Source organism: Balaenoptera ricei, chromosome 17 (genome assembly GCF_028023285.1).
Source record: "Balaenoptera ricei isolate mBalRic1 chromosome 17, mBalRic1.hap2, whole genome shotgun sequence".
Taxonomy (NCBI): Eukaryota; Metazoa; Chordata; class Mammalia; order Artiodactyla; family Balaenopteridae; genus Balaenoptera; species Balaenoptera ricei.
In genome coordinates this window covers 72,829,472-72,850,143 of record NC_082655.1, presented here as the reverse complement: position 1 = coordinate 72,850,143, position 20,672 = coordinate 72,829,472, and the positions used below count along the sequence as shown (strand labels likewise).

Here is a 20,672-nt window from a genome sequence, read left to right as displayed (position 1 = left end):
ATCAACTATAGTTCAGTACAATAAATTTTTAAAAATTAAATAAAATAAAGTTTGTTTTAGCCATTAAAAAAAAAACCCCAGAGTACTGTGGTTCATTTCCAGTTTCTTTTCTTTTCTCCTCCCCCCACTGGAAGCAAGAGGGGATTTTTCTCCAGTATTTACAGTGAGAATCTGGTTGAGCTCCTGGGGGTAAAACTCACAAAATGTGTGGAGATCCCTCTGTGATAGGGTCTGCCCAAAGTTTTTAACTCTCAGACTTGTCCACACTGAGCTTCCAGCAACTTTTTAATTATAGTTGAGGCCTTCCCACCCTGGCACTGGTCCCTGTGGCAGTTTATGCTCTTGACTGTATGTGACTCCCTATACTCACCCATCCGTCTCTCCAATGTTGGGGATTTGTCCTGTGCCCTCAACCTCTCTTATGAATCCATGAGGAATTGTTGATTTTTCAGTCTGTTCAGCTTTTTACTTGTTGCTATGATGCAGTGACTTCCAGGCTCCTTGCATATGGAACTGGAAACCAGAAGTCCAATTATTTTTAAAATTCTATCTTGTCTTTCACTTTTATTAGCTAGATTTCTTTGTTGTAATAGTTATTTGCAATAATGTTCAGGATTTGAGTTTATTTTGGCTTTCTCTTTATTAAGTACTATTATAAATTCTTCTTTTCTTTTCTTTTCCTTTTTTAACTCATAGCTTTTCTGTTCCGTAGATTTAATAATTTGTAGACTTTGCGCTCTTTGGTGTTCATGTGTCCCTTCTTCCTTCATTTGATTCCTGTGTCATTTGGTTGTAACCCCATTAGTCTGTGATAGTGTCCTTGAGTTCTGGAACAAGATGTCTCAGGCAGGTCTATATGTTATGCTTCAGACTTGTAATCAGCCATTTATGCAAAGAACCCTGATATTTACGGAGCACCGTCTACATATAGGAGCACTCATTGCTACTGGGGGTATCATTGCCTTCAGGCAATTTAAGTGGACAGAACTAGGGAATACATACTTTTTAAAGAAAAAGTTCATGATTTAATAGTATTTCCAATTCAGATTTAACATTACAAGTTTTTGCTGTGTCATTTTATTTTTATCCCTTATTTTCGTACACAGAAATTCTTAATTCCTAACACAGCAACATAATTACGTATTTGCTATATTCTACCATATAAAAATGGGCCACATTATTAATAATATAATTCAATCTCTTTGCATTCTTACTGTTTGATGCTTGTCACCTTGAATTTTATATGTCAGATAATAATATTGTTATCCTTGCTTTCTTTATTTATAGACTACATATTTATTTTTAATCTCTTGATGCCATGGTTTAGGTGTGTCTTGTTCAAATAGCTTATTGTTATAATTTGTGTCTGTCTATGCATGTATACATGCATATGTGTTTGTATTCACAGAGGCATCACTACATCTTCCCCCTCATTCTAACACTCTTAGTCTTTTAAATAAAGCCTCAGATATGTTATAAATCTATACTTTATAAATTAAATATGAAATAAATATATTAAAACATGTATTAAATATATTTATTATATCAAATTATAGTAAATATTATATAATATATATAATTTTGGTTATTAGGTATTTAGGGTGGATGGAGAGGTGAGCAAATGTTCTTATAAAATAATAAATATGTTTATTCAATAAAATTTAGAAAATGCAGAAGAAGAGAAAAAAGAATCACCAACTCTCTTACTCCCAACAACTAGACAACCACTGTTAACCATTCATTCATAAATGCCTATTAGGGGTTTACTATGTGCCTTTTGATATGTTTCTTTCCAGTCAAGATTATACAATTAAATAATAATTAATAATAATGGATTCCATTTTTTAGTGCTTATATTTTACCAGGAAATATTTACAGATTATCTCAGTTAATCCTCATAACAAACCTAGGGAATACGTGATATGTTAATACCACTTTAGAGATGGAGAAAGTGAGTTTCAGAAATGTTAAGTGACTTGTCCAAGATGTCAGTATTAACATGGCCTTGGAAAATGGGGAGAGGGGAGGGTCGGCCCTCTGCCCGCGTTGGAGCAGGGTGCGCGGCGCGCTGGAGAGTTCACGGCAAATGTTTTAATTAAAGCATGGAATACGGAAAACAGAAGACTTCAGCTAGTGCTTTAGTCTCATCTGAAATTCTACAGGCGTGTATCTTATAAGCAGTATATGGCAGAGTTTTAAGCCAATCTGAGAGTCTGTTTTTCAATGGAAATTTCAAGCATTAGTTTTGACTGCCACTTGCTACGGAATGTTCAGTTGATGAAACTGAAGGTCTTTCACTCAGAAGAAGTAAATCAAGAACCCGAGGCTCCCGTACTCCTGAGCTTCTGTGAATGGCCCCGGCGCTCCTAACCACGCTTCCGGGTAGGATGTCACTGAGATCCCTGGAGCCTCCTGCTGCTGTCTCTCCTGGGTTTCCTGGTGATGTGGTACCTCGGTCTTCCCCACTACAAGGTGATAGAACGCGTGAACTGGACGTACTTCTATGACTATGAGCCCGTTTACAGACAAGACTTCCGCTTCACACTTCGAGAGCATTGGAACTGCTCTCATCAAAACGCCCGTCTTGTCATCCTGGTGACCTCACACCCCTCAGATGTGAAAGCCAGACAGGCCGTTAGAGTTACTTGGGGAGAAAAGAAGTCTTGGTGGAGATATGAGGTTCTTTTTTTTTTTTTTTTTTTTTTTAAACATCTTCATTGAAGTATAATTGCCTTACAATGGTGTGTTAGCTTCTGCTTTAGAACAAAGTGAATCAGTTATACATATACAATATGTTCCCATATCTCTTCCCTCTTGCATCTCCCTCCCTCCCACCCTCCCCATCCCACCCCTCTAGGTGGTCACAAAGCACCGAGCTGATCTCCCTGTGCTATGCGGCTGCTTCCCACTAGCTATCTATTTTACATTTGGTAGTGTATATATGTCCATGACACTCTCTCACCCTGTCACATCTCACCCCACCCCCACCCCATATCCTCAAGTCCATTCTCTAGTAGGTCTGTGTCTTTATTCCTGTCTTGCCACTAGGTTCTTCATGGCCTTTTTTTTTTTTTTTTCCTTAGATTCTGTATATATGTGTTAGCATACTGTATTTGTTTTTCTCTTTCTGACTTACTTCACTCTGTATGACAGACTCTAACTCCATCCACCTCATTACAAATACCTCCATTTCATTTCTTTTTATGGCTGAGTAATATTCCATTGTATATATGTGCCACATCTTCTTTATCCATTCATCTGTCGATGGACATTTAGGTTGCTTCCATGTCCTGGCTATTGTAAATAGAGCTGCAATGAACATTTTGGTACATGACTCTTTTTGAACTATGGTTTTCTCAGGGTATATGCCCAGTAGTGGGATTGCTGGGTCGTATGGTAGTTCTATTTGTAGTTTGAGATATGAGGTTCTTACATTTTTCTTATTAGCCCAGTAGGCTGAAAGGGAAGACAAAGTATTAGCATTATCCTTCGAGGATGAACACCTCCTTTATGGCAACATAATACAAGACTTTTTAGACACATACAATAATCTGACCTTGAAAACAATTATGGCATTTAAGTGGGTAACTGAGTTTTGCCCCAATGCAGGGTACATCACGAAGACAGACACTGATGTTTTCATCAATACTGGCAATTTAGTGAAGTATCTTTTAAATTTAAACCACTCAGAGGAGTTTTTCACAGGTTGTCCTCTAATTGATAATTATTCCTATAGAGGATTTTAACAAAAACCCCATATTTCATACCAGGGGCATCCCTTCAAGGTGTCTCCTCCCTACTGCAGCGGGTTGGGTTATATAATATACAGAAATTTGGTGCCAAGAATCTATGAAATGACGAGTCACGTAAAACCCATCAAGTTTGAAGATGTTTATGTTGGGATCTGTTTGAATTTATTAAAAGTGGACATTCATATTCCAGAAGACACCAACCTTTTCTTTTTATATAGGATCCATTTGAATGTCTGTCAAATCAGATGCATGATTGCAGCCCATGGCTTTTCTTCCAAGGAAATTATCACATTTTGGCAGGCTATGCTAAGGAACACCACCTGCCATTTTTTCCCCTTATATCAGTGTTTATTTATTTTTTTGTTTATTTTTTTAGCATCTTTATTGGAGTGTAATTGCTTTACAATGGTGTGTTAGTTTCTGCTGTATAACAAAGTGAATCAGCTAGACATATACATACATCCCCATATCTCCTCCCTCTTGCGTCTCCCTCCCACCCTCCCTATCCCACCCCTCTAGGTGGTCACAAAGCACCGAGCTGATATCCCTGTGCTATGCGGCTGCTTCCCACTAGCTATCTATTTTACATTTGGTAGTGTATATATGTCCATGCCACTCTCTCACTTCGTCCCAGCTTAAAAGTATGGAACGCTTCACGAATTTGCATGTCATCCTTGCGCAGGGGCCATGCTAATCTTCTCTGTATCGTTCCAATTTAGTATATGTGCCAAAGCAAGCACCCACATGCCGTTATTAATTTGACATTCTACCCAAAGCCTAGAGAAGGGAGGGATACTTTGTGGAGACCGTTAAAATTAGACTGTGAAATCTCCAATGGAAGACTCATGGGAGGGTCATCGTGTGGCTTACACAGAACCGAAACTCATGAAGAGCCCATAGGCTAGATACTGGAGGGTTGCACTTGACCTGTGGTTTATTTTGACAACAATCAAGTCAGGCCTTTTAAAGATGATATTCAGAGGAATTAAACATCTTACAAAGGAATAGAAGGTTTTTGTTAATAAAACAAACAATTTCAACATGTCGTTCTATAGATTAGAATTTCTTAAATGGGTTTCATTGAATTATAAGCTCATTTGTCCATAACAACAAAGCAGTGTGGAGTATTATTCATTGAACAATCTAGTCAGTTCAGGGTTTTGTGTATATCTTACATGGATTACAGTTTTTAAAATACATAGTTCTGTGTAAAAAAACTGAAGTTATACTGAACAAAATTTCATCTGTTTTTGGTCATTTGGAAGATACTTCAGGATGTTTCAGTATTTCAGAGTTATCAATTATTATTTAATGTTACTTAGAGTTTTGCACTTTTATGGGTGTTTGAAGTTATGGTTGTTTCAATACTGTATAAACATAATAGTGAAAATCACTATATTTAAACTTCTTTTCCAGTTACTTCACTAATGAGTTAATTATGAATAGTTCCATTAATGTGTAGTCATTGGTCATTATTGCATATCAGTAATCTCTTGAACTTTGATAAATATTTTGTCATGGTAATATAGAGAAGAATTAAAGCAAGAAGATCTGAATTATTGTCTTGTTTTTAAAAATATAATCCCCGGTGTTTTTAGATGTCACTTCATCTGTCTCATTTTTCCACCTGGAACTTAGGAGTAGTATAGAATGCCAGGCAGCATGTTTCCTTTTGGAAAGGACTCTGAAGCCAAAAAGAAAAGAGAGAATGTGGTGGCCAGAATATTATGAAAGGAGTGTCATATTTTAGTGATTGAGTTGGAAAGAGAAGACTAAAGATTCGAGCTGCATTGTTAACTGCTACGCATTTTTTCTCATCAATAATCAGTTTGAGAATAAAAAGAAAAAAGAAAAAAACACTGCTGCTATTGTTATTAGTTTCACATCAAGAGGAAAGCCCTACTATGTGGTCTAAAATCAAGTCTGATTTCCATGTCATGGAGAAGCACATTTTTTCATAGGAGTGGTGATGTAGGTCACCTTTGACCTGTTAGTTGGTCCAAGAGGAGCACTCCTTGCCCCCATATTCTTGGGATTGTGCAATTTCCCATTAGGCCTGATATGGGACAAGTGATTCCTTTCATCTGGATTACATGATGGTGAAAGATCAAATCTGTTGGCAGAAAATATGAACTTGAAAGTGTATAGTCAGCTCTTGTAATGCTCATATATTTATAATTCTCCTATAAGAAAAGCTTAATTTCAGTTAGAACCATTATAATGTTTGATTCTTTATAACAAGGCTATTTCCATTTCGCGCATCTCAGACCTGATCCAGTTACAATAAAATCAATTAAATGAAAAAAAGAAAATGGGGAGAAATTTTACTGGCTGAACTTCCAGTGGAATGAATTATTTTGGGCTAATTTTCTGCTATGGTTGTGAGAAATCAATAGATTTTGCAGAATTTTGAAAAGCAGCCTTTACTGATTAAGAACATGTTTGGCTGCCTGCAACAGAAGGAAAGTCAATTATAGCGGCTTCATACAATATACGTTAAGGTTTTCATCTAACAATTAAGCCTAGACCCAGGGTGGTACAGCACATTCTATCATTGTTCCAGGCTCTTTCCTCCTTTGTACTTTCCTTGACACACGGTTTTACCCTCATGTGTGTCACCACATGGTCACAGAATGGCTGCTTCAGCTCAACCTTCGTGTCTGTGTGTCAGGCAGTCACTGAAGTGGGAAAGAAATCCACAGAAGCTTTCTGCTTATATCTCAATGGTCAGAAATATGTCCCAAGGTCACCCTTATCTGTGATCAAGGTTGGAATATGGAGGGTTTATTTTTCTGGGCACATTTCCACCTTAAATAAAATCTGGATTCTCTCCTGAAAAGAGAAAAGGAGAATGGATAATAGGCAACAAGCAAAATCCACTACCTCATGCATATTTAACAAGTAGTTACATGAAAATAAATTTCATAATAAACTCAGTCTCTTGAGGCAGAGCAGGATATCTGCTTTTGGGGAAAAAGGAGTATGGGAAAATATAGTGCAGTGCTATAGCACGTGGAACAAAACCCCTTGCTGTTGAAATTTGAAGAGAAACAAAGTTCATCCGTTAACAAGGAATTTCCCAGTTGTGTGGTTTGCCCAGAGGATCAGATACTTTGTGAGCTCAGCATTGATCATCCCGCACTTTACAGCTCTCTGCAGTGTCATTATTATGGTTCATTATACTGTTTGCAACTATCTTGGCCAACCTTGAAGATGAGTTCAAAAAGGCCTCGTCCTGCAAACACTCCTCCAGCTCTGCCTACGCTGACTAAGTCAGCTAGGTTTATCTCCCATCAGCAAGTCATTAGGTGAGAAAAGCACTAAAGGAACTCAGGAGCTAAGGATCTTTTAAGGATCTTTGGTGCATCTACTGTCAGTGCATCGGAAGCCTCTATCTGGGTACTTCTGTCCTATCGCCAGTGAGCATTGCTGGATTCTGCCAGCTGTTAATCCCTGCTAAAGTGCTGGTGGATAAGTTAAAGCAATGTGTCTCAGATTCTTTTCCACCAGCGTACCCTTAAGATATGGAACTAAACCGGGGAAGGTGTTGTGTGTGTGTATGAGGTGAGGTAGGGCGACAGCAATGCGCACGCGCGTGCGTGTGTGTGTGTGTGTGTGTGTGTGTAAAGCATGCCACCTGGCATGATTCACTTTTATTCTGGGAAACATCCCACAATTTACCTAGTGGGGAGGGGATTCTTCCACTCTCAATTTATAGACTTCTGTTGAAGTTCCAGGGTGGGTGTGACATTTGACTAATTCTATAGCTGGCCACCATGATTCATTCAGTGACCCAACCGGAGTCAGTGAGATTCAAGGTTTCTTTTCTCCTGAGATTTCTAGGAAAGAGACTCTTGCTTTTTTCCCCCTGAGATTAAAGACAGAGAAGATATAAAATCTGAAGCGTTGGCACTCATCTTTTGGTTATAAGAATAAAGTCAGTATGGAGGAGAGAAGATTCTGAGAGAGGATGAAGAAAAACAAAGTCTAGGAGACATCTTTTGAGTCTCTGGACAAGCTGTATCCAAAGCCAGTCCCATTCCTGGACTTTTCATTTATCTAAGCAAATATTTTGTGTGTGTGTGTTTAAGCCACCTGGGTACTTTGTGGCATTTGAAACAAACAAATGAAAATCACTAGCACGAACTCCATATCCTTGAAATTATTTGAAGTTTTGGGTTTCAGCCTAACAATTCACACACACTTAGCATTCTCCTCAACAATATAAATATATATATATATTTAAATAGAAAATGTATTTAAATTTTCATTTAAATCACTTCACTTTCTGCCTCAAAATTTTCAAGTAAAATTTATTTTCCAGGAGGAGATGTCATATTTATTATATAGTTTCTCATTCCCTTGACACAATTCTGCGTGTGCCAGGTGGTAGATCTACTGCAATTTTAGAAACATAAGCTTGAAGAGCTGTGCATACAAGTATAATAGGGAACTTCTGAATACAAAAAGTTTTCAGGACTCAAACACATGGAATTATAATGGTAGGATAATAGGCTTTGGCACAAGAAGACCCATTTGGGACTTTACAAATAGGCAGCACTCACTCCATCCACAAATAAAGCGCTTTTTTGTAGAGGAATACATAAATATAAAAATTCCATAAGCTAGTAACCAGTGGGGTTCACAATCTGAATTTTAACAACTTTATTGAAATAGCTCTGTGTAAGCAGAGATATCCCACGTTATAAAGTGTGACACCTGACGTTGAAGGAAACCAAGCATAATGCTAATGCTTCTGGGAAGTGTGTTTCCTTTAAAAAAAATCCTCAGGATATTATTTCCCTACAGCACAATGTGTTTTAAATTATGGACTACTGAGACCAGTTTTTTCACAAAGTTAGTTTAAACCCCTGTTTTTCAAAGGGTTCAGATTTGAGGTGGGTGTGAAAAACAGTATAGATGCTTGATTCATGCTCTGTGAAAGTCCTTCTTTCCTATCCAGAGCCCAATGTGCATAAACTGAGGAAGCTTGCAGATGACCAAGACATCAAGCCTTTCATCAAATTTCTTTCAAGTGAACTTCTTAAGCAGAAGTTCATTTACCATAGAGTAGAATACATTTGATTCAAAGGGGTTATTTCAACATCTGTATGATTCCAGAAATCCTGAAGAAATGAGGAAAATTCAACCAAGTATCCTGATGTCTTTGTTCACTTATTAGCTAATACTTCAGTAATGGAAGGCATAAGGATTTTTGTCTTTACGTCTTTATTCATTGAATCTTAAGGCAGCACTGAATTCTAGATACTATGGGATCTCTTCTGTGGTCACTAGTCTAAAGAACCTCAATGAAGGGCTTCAACATTTCCGCCTCTTTCTCTATATTTTATTTTCATGAGCTTTCTTCACATAGGAGGCTCTAGAATACTATGCAGCGGTCATAAAGTAGAGCAAATAATTTAATATCCCACCTCCAAATCTTCTGCAATAGCAAAATCTTAGCAAGAAAGGAGAGTATCACTCTTCATCTTCAGCTCTCCTTCATCTGACCTGAAGGGTACTGGCTCCAACATTTGCTGTTTTGTTTTGAACCGCAGTATTATATTTGAACATACAATGATTTTTTCCCCTTGACTGAGCCCTACTTTGGTGATTTTTTTTTCCAGTCAAACTAAGGAACTTAAGATCACTTTGCTACTACAAGGATAAATGGGCAAGAGAAGTATCTTTCTGACATCAGGAAATATTTGCAGGGATCGTTTGTGTCCCAGGACCCTTTTGGATTTAACTTATCCCCTGCAAAAGAGAAAGTGTTGTTAGCTGTCATTGCTAAGAATAAGACGTCTATGTAGCTAAGAAAATAGCTACAAAAACGTAATATTTTCAGCAATATACGTAATGAAGACATTGAGAGCTATCTAGAATGTTTTATTCATGTTTGAATCACAAGAGGATTTGTTTTTCACTGCATGCAGTAAGAGCAACCAAACAAAAGTATTCAAGAACTCTGTTTTCCCATCCCTTATTTTCTCAAGTTGTCCTAATATGATGATGTGACTTTGATTCTTGGTGATGGTAACTATTTGGGTGCTTCTCAATCTTTGTATCCACTTAAATACTCCACAAAAACTATTGAATGTGCTTTCGAGAATCTTATCTTAAAATAATGCCAACATACTAGTTCTTTAAGGATATACAAATGAAAAGGCGTGCTTATATTCATGAAAATTCTGGAATAGCAAATATCAGTTATGGGCTCTAGTAATAAAAGGACATCAGTTTTAAGAAAATGGCAGTGCTTAATTGAAGTCTACAAAATATGATTTGATCCTATCTCCCCCCTTAAATCTTCCAATGAGAAGTAATGAGTGGGTCCAGAAGCCCAAGCAGAGAAAAGAAAATTTATATTTATTAGTTGTCTACCATGTTTTAGGTACTTTACACATATCAGTTCATTTATATTTATATTTTTTATTATAGAAGCAAATGAGGAAACGTGCATTAATCCAAATAATTCTAGTGATTCAAGAACCACAAAACAAAACAGGGAAAGGAGATAACAATTTATGGCAAAGCCTTGATAACTATTTTGAAAAAATGGTGAGATGTCTGAACAATGACAAACATGATGCTGTGACTATACAAGCCCTGGTTCCATGGCAACCCTGTCCCAGCCAATTGTGAAGAAGGCAGCCTGGTAATGGAAGAAGAAAATAAGATCTAAACTTTCAGACACTCCTTAACCTGTTCGTCTTCCTGGAAATATGTTATATTCCAATTGCTATCTTTACTTCTTATCCATACATCCTCTTCTTCTGTTTTTGGTAAAACACACATTTTAATTTATCATTTGATTATAGGTCAAACAGTTCAAAAGTGCTTCTGAAGAAGTTCTCCCACCCACCAACTCTATTCTTACCGCCCAGAGGTGATATTTTTTTGTGTCTGTTGTTAGCTTCATCGGTTGTATGCCCATAATCTTAAATAGTATTGTTATACTCTTACTTGTTGATTTTTAAATAGCATACTGTCCTATGATGCCACATGATGCAAGATAAAGATTTAACTCACATAAACTATAGGAATGGTGAGTGCATCTGGCAGGCAATTTGCATTTCTCATACTGATACTAAGGTTACACTAACCTCATTAATGGATTGGAAGGCATCCCCCCTTTTTTATCTTCTGGGAGAGCAAGCATAACATAAGAGATATTCACCTTTAAACTTTGGTGGAATTAACCTGTAAAAACATCTATTTCAACTTCTTTAATAGCTATAGGACTTTTCAGCCTTTCTTATTCTTCCTAAATCAGTTATACATTATATCTCACTAGGATTTTGTTCATTTCACAAAAAGCTTCAAATTTACTGGCAAAAAAACCTCAGAATTTTCTCTTATGCATTAGTATCTTTGTAATTCCTGTTATATCTATACTATTTTATCCCTAATTTGGTTTATTATTATTTTTTCTTTTTTTTCCCCTTAAACAGCATAGTAAAGATTTTTTACTTTATTAGCCTTTTAAAAAAATTGTTTTGGTTCATCTTCTGTATTGAATCTTTTTATTTTTATATTCACTGATTAATACTTTTATTACTTGTTTATTAAATATTGGTTGTTGGTGTTAACAATTAGCCTATTCTTTTTTTTAAATTTACTTATTTTGTTTATTTTTATTTTTGGCTGCGTTGGGTCTTCGTTGCTGCATGTGGGCTTTCTCTAGTTGTGGCGAGCGGGGGCTGCTCTTTGTTGCAGCGTGCCAGCTTCTCATTGCGGGGGCTTCTCTTGCTGCGGAGCACGGGCTCTAGGCGTGCGGGCTTCAGTAGTTGCAGCACATGGGCTCAGTAGTTGTGGCTCGTGGGCTCTAGAGCGCAGGCTCAGTAGTTGTGGCGCACGGGCTTAGTTGCTCTGCGGCATGTGGGATCTTCCCGGACCAGGGCTTGAACCCGTGTCCCCTGCCTTGGCAGGCAGATTCTTAACCACTGCGCCACCAGGGAAACCCAATAATTTTAACTTTATCTTTTCTTCTTTTTAATTTATCTTTCATTATACTTAAAAGTTTTTAAATTGGAAACACTAGTTTTTAGCTTTTCTCTTTTCTAATGTAAAAATTTTAAAACTAAATTTTCTTGTAGACACTGTTTTTATTATATGGCACAACTTTTGATAAACTTATTATATCCAAAGTTATCTTTCAGTTATAAAATTATAGTTTAATTATTACAATTTCATTTATATTTCCATTTTTATTTCTTCTTTGACCATGGGTTATTTAATAGTGTTTTATAAAAATTTCCAAATGTATGGTGCTTTAAAATTTCTTTTTGTTATTGATTTTTTAGAATTGTGATCAGAATATGTGATTGGAGTATTAACCTTTGAAATTTTTGAATATTGCTTTATAATCTTAGTGATAATCAAGTTTTTTAAATGTGTCAGGTTTTCTTGAGAAAATATGAATTCTCTACTTGTTGAGTATAGTTAGATCAAGCTGGTTAATGGTGTTGACACTCCCCATTACTCCAGACAAACCAGGATGATTTGACACCCTAGGTGAAGGAAGAACAGAGGTTGAAGGAGGAGGAAGGCAGTTCACAGGGAAAGACCAGAGTCAAGTGTTTATTTTAAAGAATAAAACAGAGTTCCTAGTATTTTATTTTAAAAGTAAAATAGGCTTTGGAGTGAGCCCTCTGCTTTCAGATAAGACCAAAAATTTTATAGTACAAATGTAAGTTATAATATAAGACATAGACTATGATCAAGCTTCCTATTATACCCCATATTCCACAACATTTAGGAATTTCTATAGATTATTTTATCTAATCCTCTTAACAAATAAATGAGGTGGAAATTATTACCACTTTTACAAATGCTACTTACTTAGTAAGAACTTAGCAATTTGTACAACATAAGCTGGTTGGTCAGTGACAAAGGACTAGAATGACCTCTGGTCCAACCCCAGAGCCTTTCTCTAAACCATTAACCTCTTCTGTCAAGTACTTGCTAGACTTTGTGGGTGACACAAGAAAGGTGAGATTTGTTCCTGCTCTCAAGGAAGGACACTGTCATCTGATTAGGGACACATGTCTCATGTCCCAAAAATAATTAGAAAATGAGACTAGTTAGTGAACTAATAAAGTTCTAACACAAAATTCATGTGCCAAAGTAAGTATCTAGTACAATGCCTGTGGTATTATAAGACTCGCAGTGAGGAGAGGCCATCAACATAGTCATAGTTTGATTTTTAATATGTTCTGAATTTCTGAATGGCATCATTGGAAACCGTAGTTTTATTTATCACGTTAACAGAAATCTGACCACCCTTGTTGCCTGACCTTGTTTTCCCTTTTTGAGGAGGTTGAGTAACACACATAACACTATCAATTTAATGAAAAAATATCTGTCAAACTGATTTGGCTTCCTGTGGATTGATTCAGTTGACTGAATTTTCCACATTTCAGAAAAACCAGTTATTTTTATGACATGCAAATGCAGCCTAAATTTTGGTCTCAGAATTGCTGAGTTCAGGAAAGACTGCTGAAAGCTGGGAAGCCTAGTCAAGCATTTGCTTTCAGCTGTTGAACTTATGAGGATCTGTTCTAGATAAAGCTAAGTGACATTGTGCTGAGAGTAATCTGACACACATTAAGATGAAAAAGTAAGAGTCGATCTGCTGACTCCTAGTGTTAACCAGAGTTAATTAGGGGCTTGTGAGAGGCCAGCATGAAACAAGCTATTCCAAAGTGAACTGAGATATACTGCACTTCTCCAACACCTGACTTCTTAACAGCAAGGTGAACCTCAAGAACACAGTTCATATAAAGATTGGTTTGCATTCCGTAAAAATATTTACATGTTAGGAATTAAGTGCATGAGTGTGTTAGTTATTTCTCACCCAACAAAGGTCTTGGAGAATTTCTGTTTCCAGAAAAGAAAATTAATAACAATGTCCATTTGAGACCTGATACAGCACTTTTGTATATGCTGCTTTCCAATTTGAGAATTTACATTTTTGTTGCTGTTTTCTTCCAACTGACAATGAGGCAAGCTGTCCAGGTTCTGCCACTGATGTCATCTGAGGGGCTGGGCTGAAAGAAAACAAACTTGGAAAGCCTTCCCACAGAGCTGTAATAGCAGGGGTGGTCACTAATATTTTTTTTTCTTTAAATGTCGATATTAAACTTTCCTTGACACTGAACCTTGTATTGCTGGGTATTTTAAGTTGTTTATCCAGAATCCGACACACTTTAACCTACATAGTTCTGGTGATAATTGCTGAATTTCCAAATTAATAGGAAAACTGGCACAATAGTAGATATCAGAGTTTGCTATTTGTGAAGTGCCAATTTTCTGTAATTAGGGAAAATTGCTAATTATCACTGGAACTATTCATTAATATTTGAAGGAAGAAAGATAAAAATTAATAGAAATGTTTTTTTAGTGGCTAAAATTTTTAAAGGCTACTTGCTGGGCAGTTGTGAGGAGAATTGAGGCAGCTTTACCTAAATTTTGTGATGGAATGTTTAAAATGAGAGACTTATACCTCACTTAACTAGTACTTCCAGTGTTCAAGTGCAAATTGGGAAAGTCCCTACTTAATCGCGTAATACCAGTACCTTTTCATGTAAGGTCAAAGTGGCCCTGGTTTGTTAAATAAAGAGGGCAGAGTCTTCCACATTTATTTAGCGTTATGAAAAGAGGCATTTATTTGCAAGCTTTGCCTAGAGCAATGCTAATTCTTACTGTTATATCACATAATTTTAGGAATATGATAAGCTATGAACGATAGCATTGAAAATGAGCCATCATTTTCAAAGTTTATAGAACGTTTACCACAGATAGCCTTTTAAGTCTTATTTCTAGGCATGTTCTTTGACCCCAAATAAAAATAAGTACAAATGTAAGTGATGTTTGAAAGATCTTAAATCAGTTTTTTTTTTTTCTTTTCAAGAAGAGTTTAAAATACGTGCTCGTTAACATCAGGAAATATCAGAAAATGATAAACTTTTTTTTAAGCCAATGAGTGTTAAAAAAAGTCATTATGAGATAGTGAATTATTCTTTTACAACAAATATTTTCTGAGCCTCTACTCTGAGAAAGGAACTTGGGCAGAGGGAGACTAGTGGGTTTTTGGACTAGATGGGCAAAAAGGAAGAAAAAAAAAGTTGGTAAAGAAAGTTGGTGATCAGGGTCAGGCTGAAGCTGAGATGTGCTTGTCTGTAGGGGATAGACCAAGAAGACACAGTGATTTCAGCAATGCCAATGAATTTAGGGTCAGGGAGAAGGTGAACACAGAGTCAGGGAACCAGTAAGGATGATCAGCTGAAAAATTGGAAAAAATGTTCTGGCTGGATGGAGCCGTGGACATAATTCAGTTCAATTCAGAGCAGCATTGATTGAGTTCCTACTAGGTGTTGAATGTAGTCCATTTTGAAAACTTAGGTAAGAAAAATTGGTGAACACACATGATATTTTACCTGTGATGTCAAATATTCTCTCTCCTTCATATTAGATGGTGGTACTGAAGATGAAAAGTTATTGCTAGTGGATGTCAGACAATATTTTGCACCTTAGGTCACCCAAGCTTGAATAGCATCTTGTGTTGGGAAGGGATCTCAGATGTAACCTAATCTCACCTGCTACCCCATGCTGAAATCCCTGAGGACATTTACTCGAGGAAAGGTAGCCCTTTCGTAAGAATCATGTTGGATTACTGAAGGAAAGGGAGCTTGCAGTTGGTCTGTGTTATTCCAGCCTGGAATCAGCAATCTGGAGAAATAGCCTCGGAACCTTCCTTAACTGATAGGTTTTCCCACACTGTTATCCTAGCTTTGCCCTACTGGGATCAAGTTCTAGTTTGACAATATCTTTCCCGATACCTGGCACTCAGAAAGTAGTGCGATTTCCAGTGTGCCCTGATCAAGAAGAATCCAGGGAAAGCTGCTTAGGTTATTTCACTTCAATTCATACTTTTCAAGATTTATGAGACTGTTTGGCTCAAAAAAACCCCGCTGGCCACTTTATCAGTCCACCAGAGTTCCTAGCTGTAAGCAACAGAAACTTACAGTGGCTGATGTATGGTGGAAAGAAATTTACTAAAAAGATAATTGGGGAGCTTACAAAATCTCCACCAGGGCCAGAGAACTAGCCTCAGAGCTTAAGCAGCCAGGAATGGAGCCCAAGGTGACATATCAATTGGCTTCCGGTGGAGAGACCACTGCCACCGGGGACCGTACCCCCGAGCTTTACTTCCTACCCCACAGAACTTGGAGCCTGGAGCTGCCCCTGGAATGACAGCAGCCACTGTCTGGTTGCTGCAGAGCCGCTGTCTAACCCGTCCTATTCAGGCTCTTCGTAATGCCTAGGACTCATGTCAGTACAATGGCTGCGAAAATGGCACAACTGCACCAAATAAGGGGAGACTTCTCGAAACAGAGGCAGAGAGTTCAGAAGCTGGGCAGCCCCAAGACTGGCAAAATTACCATTGGTGCCCTCTTACCTCCTTACTTTATACCTTCTCATCTTAGACTTACGTAAGACCAAAATTCTCTGTACCATTTTTACTTTTCTAAGATGGCCTCTGGTAGGTAGGGGATTAAATGCTTCCATTTCTAAATAATACTTTTTCTTGCTATTTTAAATACAGACTGCTCGCAGGAGAAAGAATATCAAGGACGTTATTTTTAAAAGTAAATAAGTGATAATGACAGAGTATCTAAGATTTACTGTGTTTAGCCTCTGTGGGTAACCAGGGGTCATCTTTTTTCAAGTGCTCAGAAATCATGGGCATTAACAGAAGAGAAAGTGGAATTGTAATGCTTTGTACAGCATTCCATTGGGGAACTTTCTTTATTTAGGAGATAAGAGTTTAGAACCTCTTTCCCTTCATACCTGACCACGCATTATAAGATCCACAGGACAAAATATAATCATATGAAATATGGAACATGCTTAGTCATGCAGCTTCTTTACAAGACCGTCACAGAGTTGTGACGACAGACTTAGATAATAATAATGCAAAATTCATCAAGCGCTCACGGTACCGTAAGACATCATTGTGGGTCCTTTATGTCAATTAACTTATGTAATTCACAACCGCCCTAAGAAGAAAGGTTGTTCTTATCCTATTCTGCATATGAGGATATTGAAGCAGAGAGAGCAGGTTACCCACCCAGGCTTCTACATCTCGTCAGTGGCCAGAGCCAGATTGGAAAGCAGGCAGTCTGACCCCAAAGCCCAGAGCCTGACCCACTCGGTCTAGCTGCCTGTTAGAAAAGCACACACAGTGATGCTATCAGATTTCTCTTTGGCGGGTCAGAAGTAGCATTCCTGCAGTAAAGGTACTTTTGCTCTGGTGGTTGGCACTTCTCAGCTGAAATGAGAAGCCGTTTTACTGCCACCGGTACAGAAAAATATGTCGACCTTATTTTTCCTCTCAGTCCAATCCCAAATGCAGGGAGCAGTGTGACTACCCAGTGTGAAAAATATTCCAAGCATCTCAGCTGATAAATTCTAATGGAGCTCCGGTGCCTTTTGTGACTTTGTTCAGATTCGTTTAGTGCACCAAGCATAAACTGCTTAAATCTTTCACATGCAACCATTCTATTGCCTATTAATTAGAACCATCTTTTAATTGCATTGGTGCTTCAGAATTAAGTCAATATAGTTACAGGGATAGAATCCCCTGAAGAAAAAATTTCTCTTTATAGGAAGCAAGTGATGTTAAAAACGACAGAAGCAGCAAACAATAAAAATCCCCATAACATCTCCAAAACATCCCCACAAAAATCTCCCTAAATCATTTGAGGATAAAACTCCATTTTCCTAGCTGCAGATTAAAATACACTTGATACTAAGCCTCCTTCCACACCCCTGCTGTGTTGGCTGTCGTTGAAATGTTCTTTCTGTGTCTTCAGCTCTCTCTCTTTTAAAACTGATTTCTTCTCCCCAGTACGTGAGGTAACCAGTATCCTCCTACTGTTTACAGACTCTCTCCTCCGTCAAAACAGGAAAAGATCACAAGTCAGGCTTTGCCTTCTGATGGATTGGTTCTATTTTTTATTTCACTGATTAAACATTACCTCATCCAAGCATTTGCATTTTAGGTCATTTCAGCTCTCAGTGTCTAAAGGAATGTCAGTTATTGACAAAGGTTGGGGAAATCGGAGGCAAGGCAAGAGGAAGGGTTGAAATTATTCAAATGTCTTGAAGGTAGACTTGCTTTAACACTTTGGGGGAGGTGTTGAAGTTGGGCATGGAAACGTTTATAACTTTTCTCCCTGAACTTCCAGAGGGACAAAGAGATAGCAGGGATGGACAGAGACTCGGTCCTGGGTTGCTGGTGGGTCTGGGGCCTTGGCTTCCCCTGGCCTCTCTGGCCGCCCCCAGACCCATTTCATCACAGGTTCATCTCCTCACAGCCTCCACCTCAGCCATACCCCGATTCTCCCTCCCTCTCACCAGAAATGCCCTGAAGTATATATGCTGATTGTCATCACAAGTTATTTTAGTTAATGTCATAAAGTTCCTGACACCTATTCATTAGTGGACATATGACTGTATTCAATGCTGCCTGGATCATGTGGCCTTGAAAAATAATCCAACAAACATCCTCATACCGCAATCTATGGCCTATATTTCAAGTAGTATTACCTCCTTGCTCTCTGGAGTTCTGAGTCAGGCTTTTTATAGTTCACATAACCTAGATTTGTGAGTCACTATGTACAATAAATAGCATTCCCCCTGCTACCACGAGTCTTGGAATCAATGCCAGGTGTCACTGCTGTTGACACCCCTGCTTGCTGACGACAAATGTGCCATAGAAATCATGGTCATCCGAGGCCTCAGTTTCCTCGTCTCTAAAAGTGAGATGGTTGGTAACTTTCTAACACTTGTTTTGGTATCAGTGGCATGTCTCTTGTTTATCTTTTATTCTGAATGAAAACTTTTAAAGAACTTACATTTTATCTTACACCCCAAAGTGCATATTCTGTTTTGCTATGTTTCAGGATGAAGCTCACACAGAATGGGAAAAGAGGAAAGAGCAAAGGATAGCAAGCTGGTGGGAAATTTTGGACCACATGCTCTATCTCATGGTTCCGAATAAAGAGAAAATGGGCAGAGCAAAGGGGCAAATAAAGAAGGATCTATTTGCTCACAACTGTGTTCCTATCCTCTGAAGCATGTTGTTGAAGCCTTGGAGACATCATTAATTTCTCTTACTACCTTCCTCAAGCCTGAGTGGCCAGTCTTGGAAAGATGCAGCCGGTGTTCTGCTGTTATAGGCTACTCCAGAGCCCATACTGGCCTGGAAGAAATTGGAAGTGAAGTTAATACCCAAGGAATAAGTGAACGCTGGCTGCTGTAGCAGAACATTCCAGCAGAACAAGGGTGACCACTGGGGTAGTATGTGGCCCAGTATGTAGACAGGATGACATTGAAGGGACCTCGTTTCTCTGATTCTCTGATAGTCAACAAAACAGCACACATACGCTAGCGCTACATTTCCTTGGTTTGCTTGGTTTAATCTGGTCTCCCTTGCTTCTCCTTTTCTCATACCTTGTCTCCAGGTTTTAAGGACCTATTTGGGGTTTGCACCTTCTTTTCCATCTCTTCAGGTCCCATTCAGCCTCATTTGTTTTTCTATTTCCCTTTCTTTCTTTTTTCTTTCTAGCTATTAAGGCACCTGTCATGTATCAACCCCCAGGGGCCCGAGTGGCAGCTTCCTTAATTCATGGAATGCCTAATTTTACCCACTACTTTGGAGATGGGGCTAGGTTTCCTTTAAAAAGGAAAAAAAAATTCCCTGGTAGTGTCTGTTTATATCTCTAAGGCTCAAATAATTGAAAACAGTATTGTTTGAGGGAAGACCATTTCTAATGAGCAATACACAAGGAAGAAAATCTGATTTTCCCAAGTGAAATTCCTGACAGACCACGAACTCTACAAGAAAGAAGCAGAGCACTTCTCTCTGTGGTGACCAAGGTACCGTGTCTCTAAGCTGACATGATAGAAAAGCCTTTGTGCATAAATAGACCATGTATTAATAAAATAATATTTATGATTCAGCCTTTTTCTTTCCTTTTAAGTATCAAGCTGTAACCTAGAGGAACAAAAATAAAAGAAGTTGATGTCTACAATATAACTGTTAAGGGGGAATTTGCTCCACTGTTATTTGGATGTAATTGGTACTGAGCATCACAATGTGCTTGTAATTGGGTCTGTACTTGTTCACTTCAAGGGTTCCATGCTATTTCTACTTGAACCCATTTTTTTGATACCGTTCAGCTCAGCAGTGCCAGCTAACTCTTGTTATGTAGTTGAAAAACTGTGGCCATTAAAAATAGGATACGGTGTGATTTTGTTTTGCAGCACCGCATGGAAAATCAGTTGCTGTTCATAACAGCTCTGTGGTTGGTTGATTTAAAGCAGGGGGGTGACTTGGAATTGACAAGCAGACAGTTTGTGAAAAGGGATATTGTATCTTTAAGGCTTTCTGACTGATTGTGTTTAACTGCGCCACGCAGCAGGCAGTAATTAGGCTGTAGCTTCACGGAGAGGCTTAAAGCACCGGCTCTGGTTCTCAGTTCTCCAGATTTTTTTTTTTTTAAAGCACAAACATTTTTTGGATTTGGAGCCATGATAATGTTTTAAAACCGTGAGTGTGTAAGTGAGCAAATGAAAAGCTGACCCTAAAGGCTTCCTGTGCAGACTGTCTCTGGGGATCACCCTGTACCGACGGACCCTCGGGAGACAAGACAGCCCCCCTGGGAAGCAGTGAGAACCATGATAGGAGCACAGGATGCTGGAGAAGGTCAAGGTGCTCTTGAAATGAAAGGAAGGCTGCTCTTATAACATGACACGGTTTCTTCTGGCCCAGTTCACAATGTTAATGAGACTAGTTGAAGCCTGCTTCTAAGATTGATAGACAAAGTGCCTAATAATTTTTATTTAGGG

General features: G+C 38.2%; 1 non-coding gene and 1 pseudogene across 1 annotated transcript; one reads left to right on the top strand and one right to left on the bottom strand.

Moving 5' to 3' along the window:
* The first annotated feature begins 2,321 nt into the window (after positions 1 to 2,321).
* LOC132351751 (UDP-GalNAc:beta-1,3-N-acetylgalactosaminyltransferase 1-like) lies at positions 2,322 to 19,396 on the top strand (annotated as a pseudogene).
* Positions 4,390 to 4,492, bottom strand: LOC132352132 (U6 spliceosomal RNA). Its single transcript, XR_009498600.1, has one exon. It is a non-coding gene; the product is annotated as a U6 spliceosomal RNA (small nuclear RNA).
* Positions 19,397 to 20,672: the final 1,276 nt, after the last annotated feature.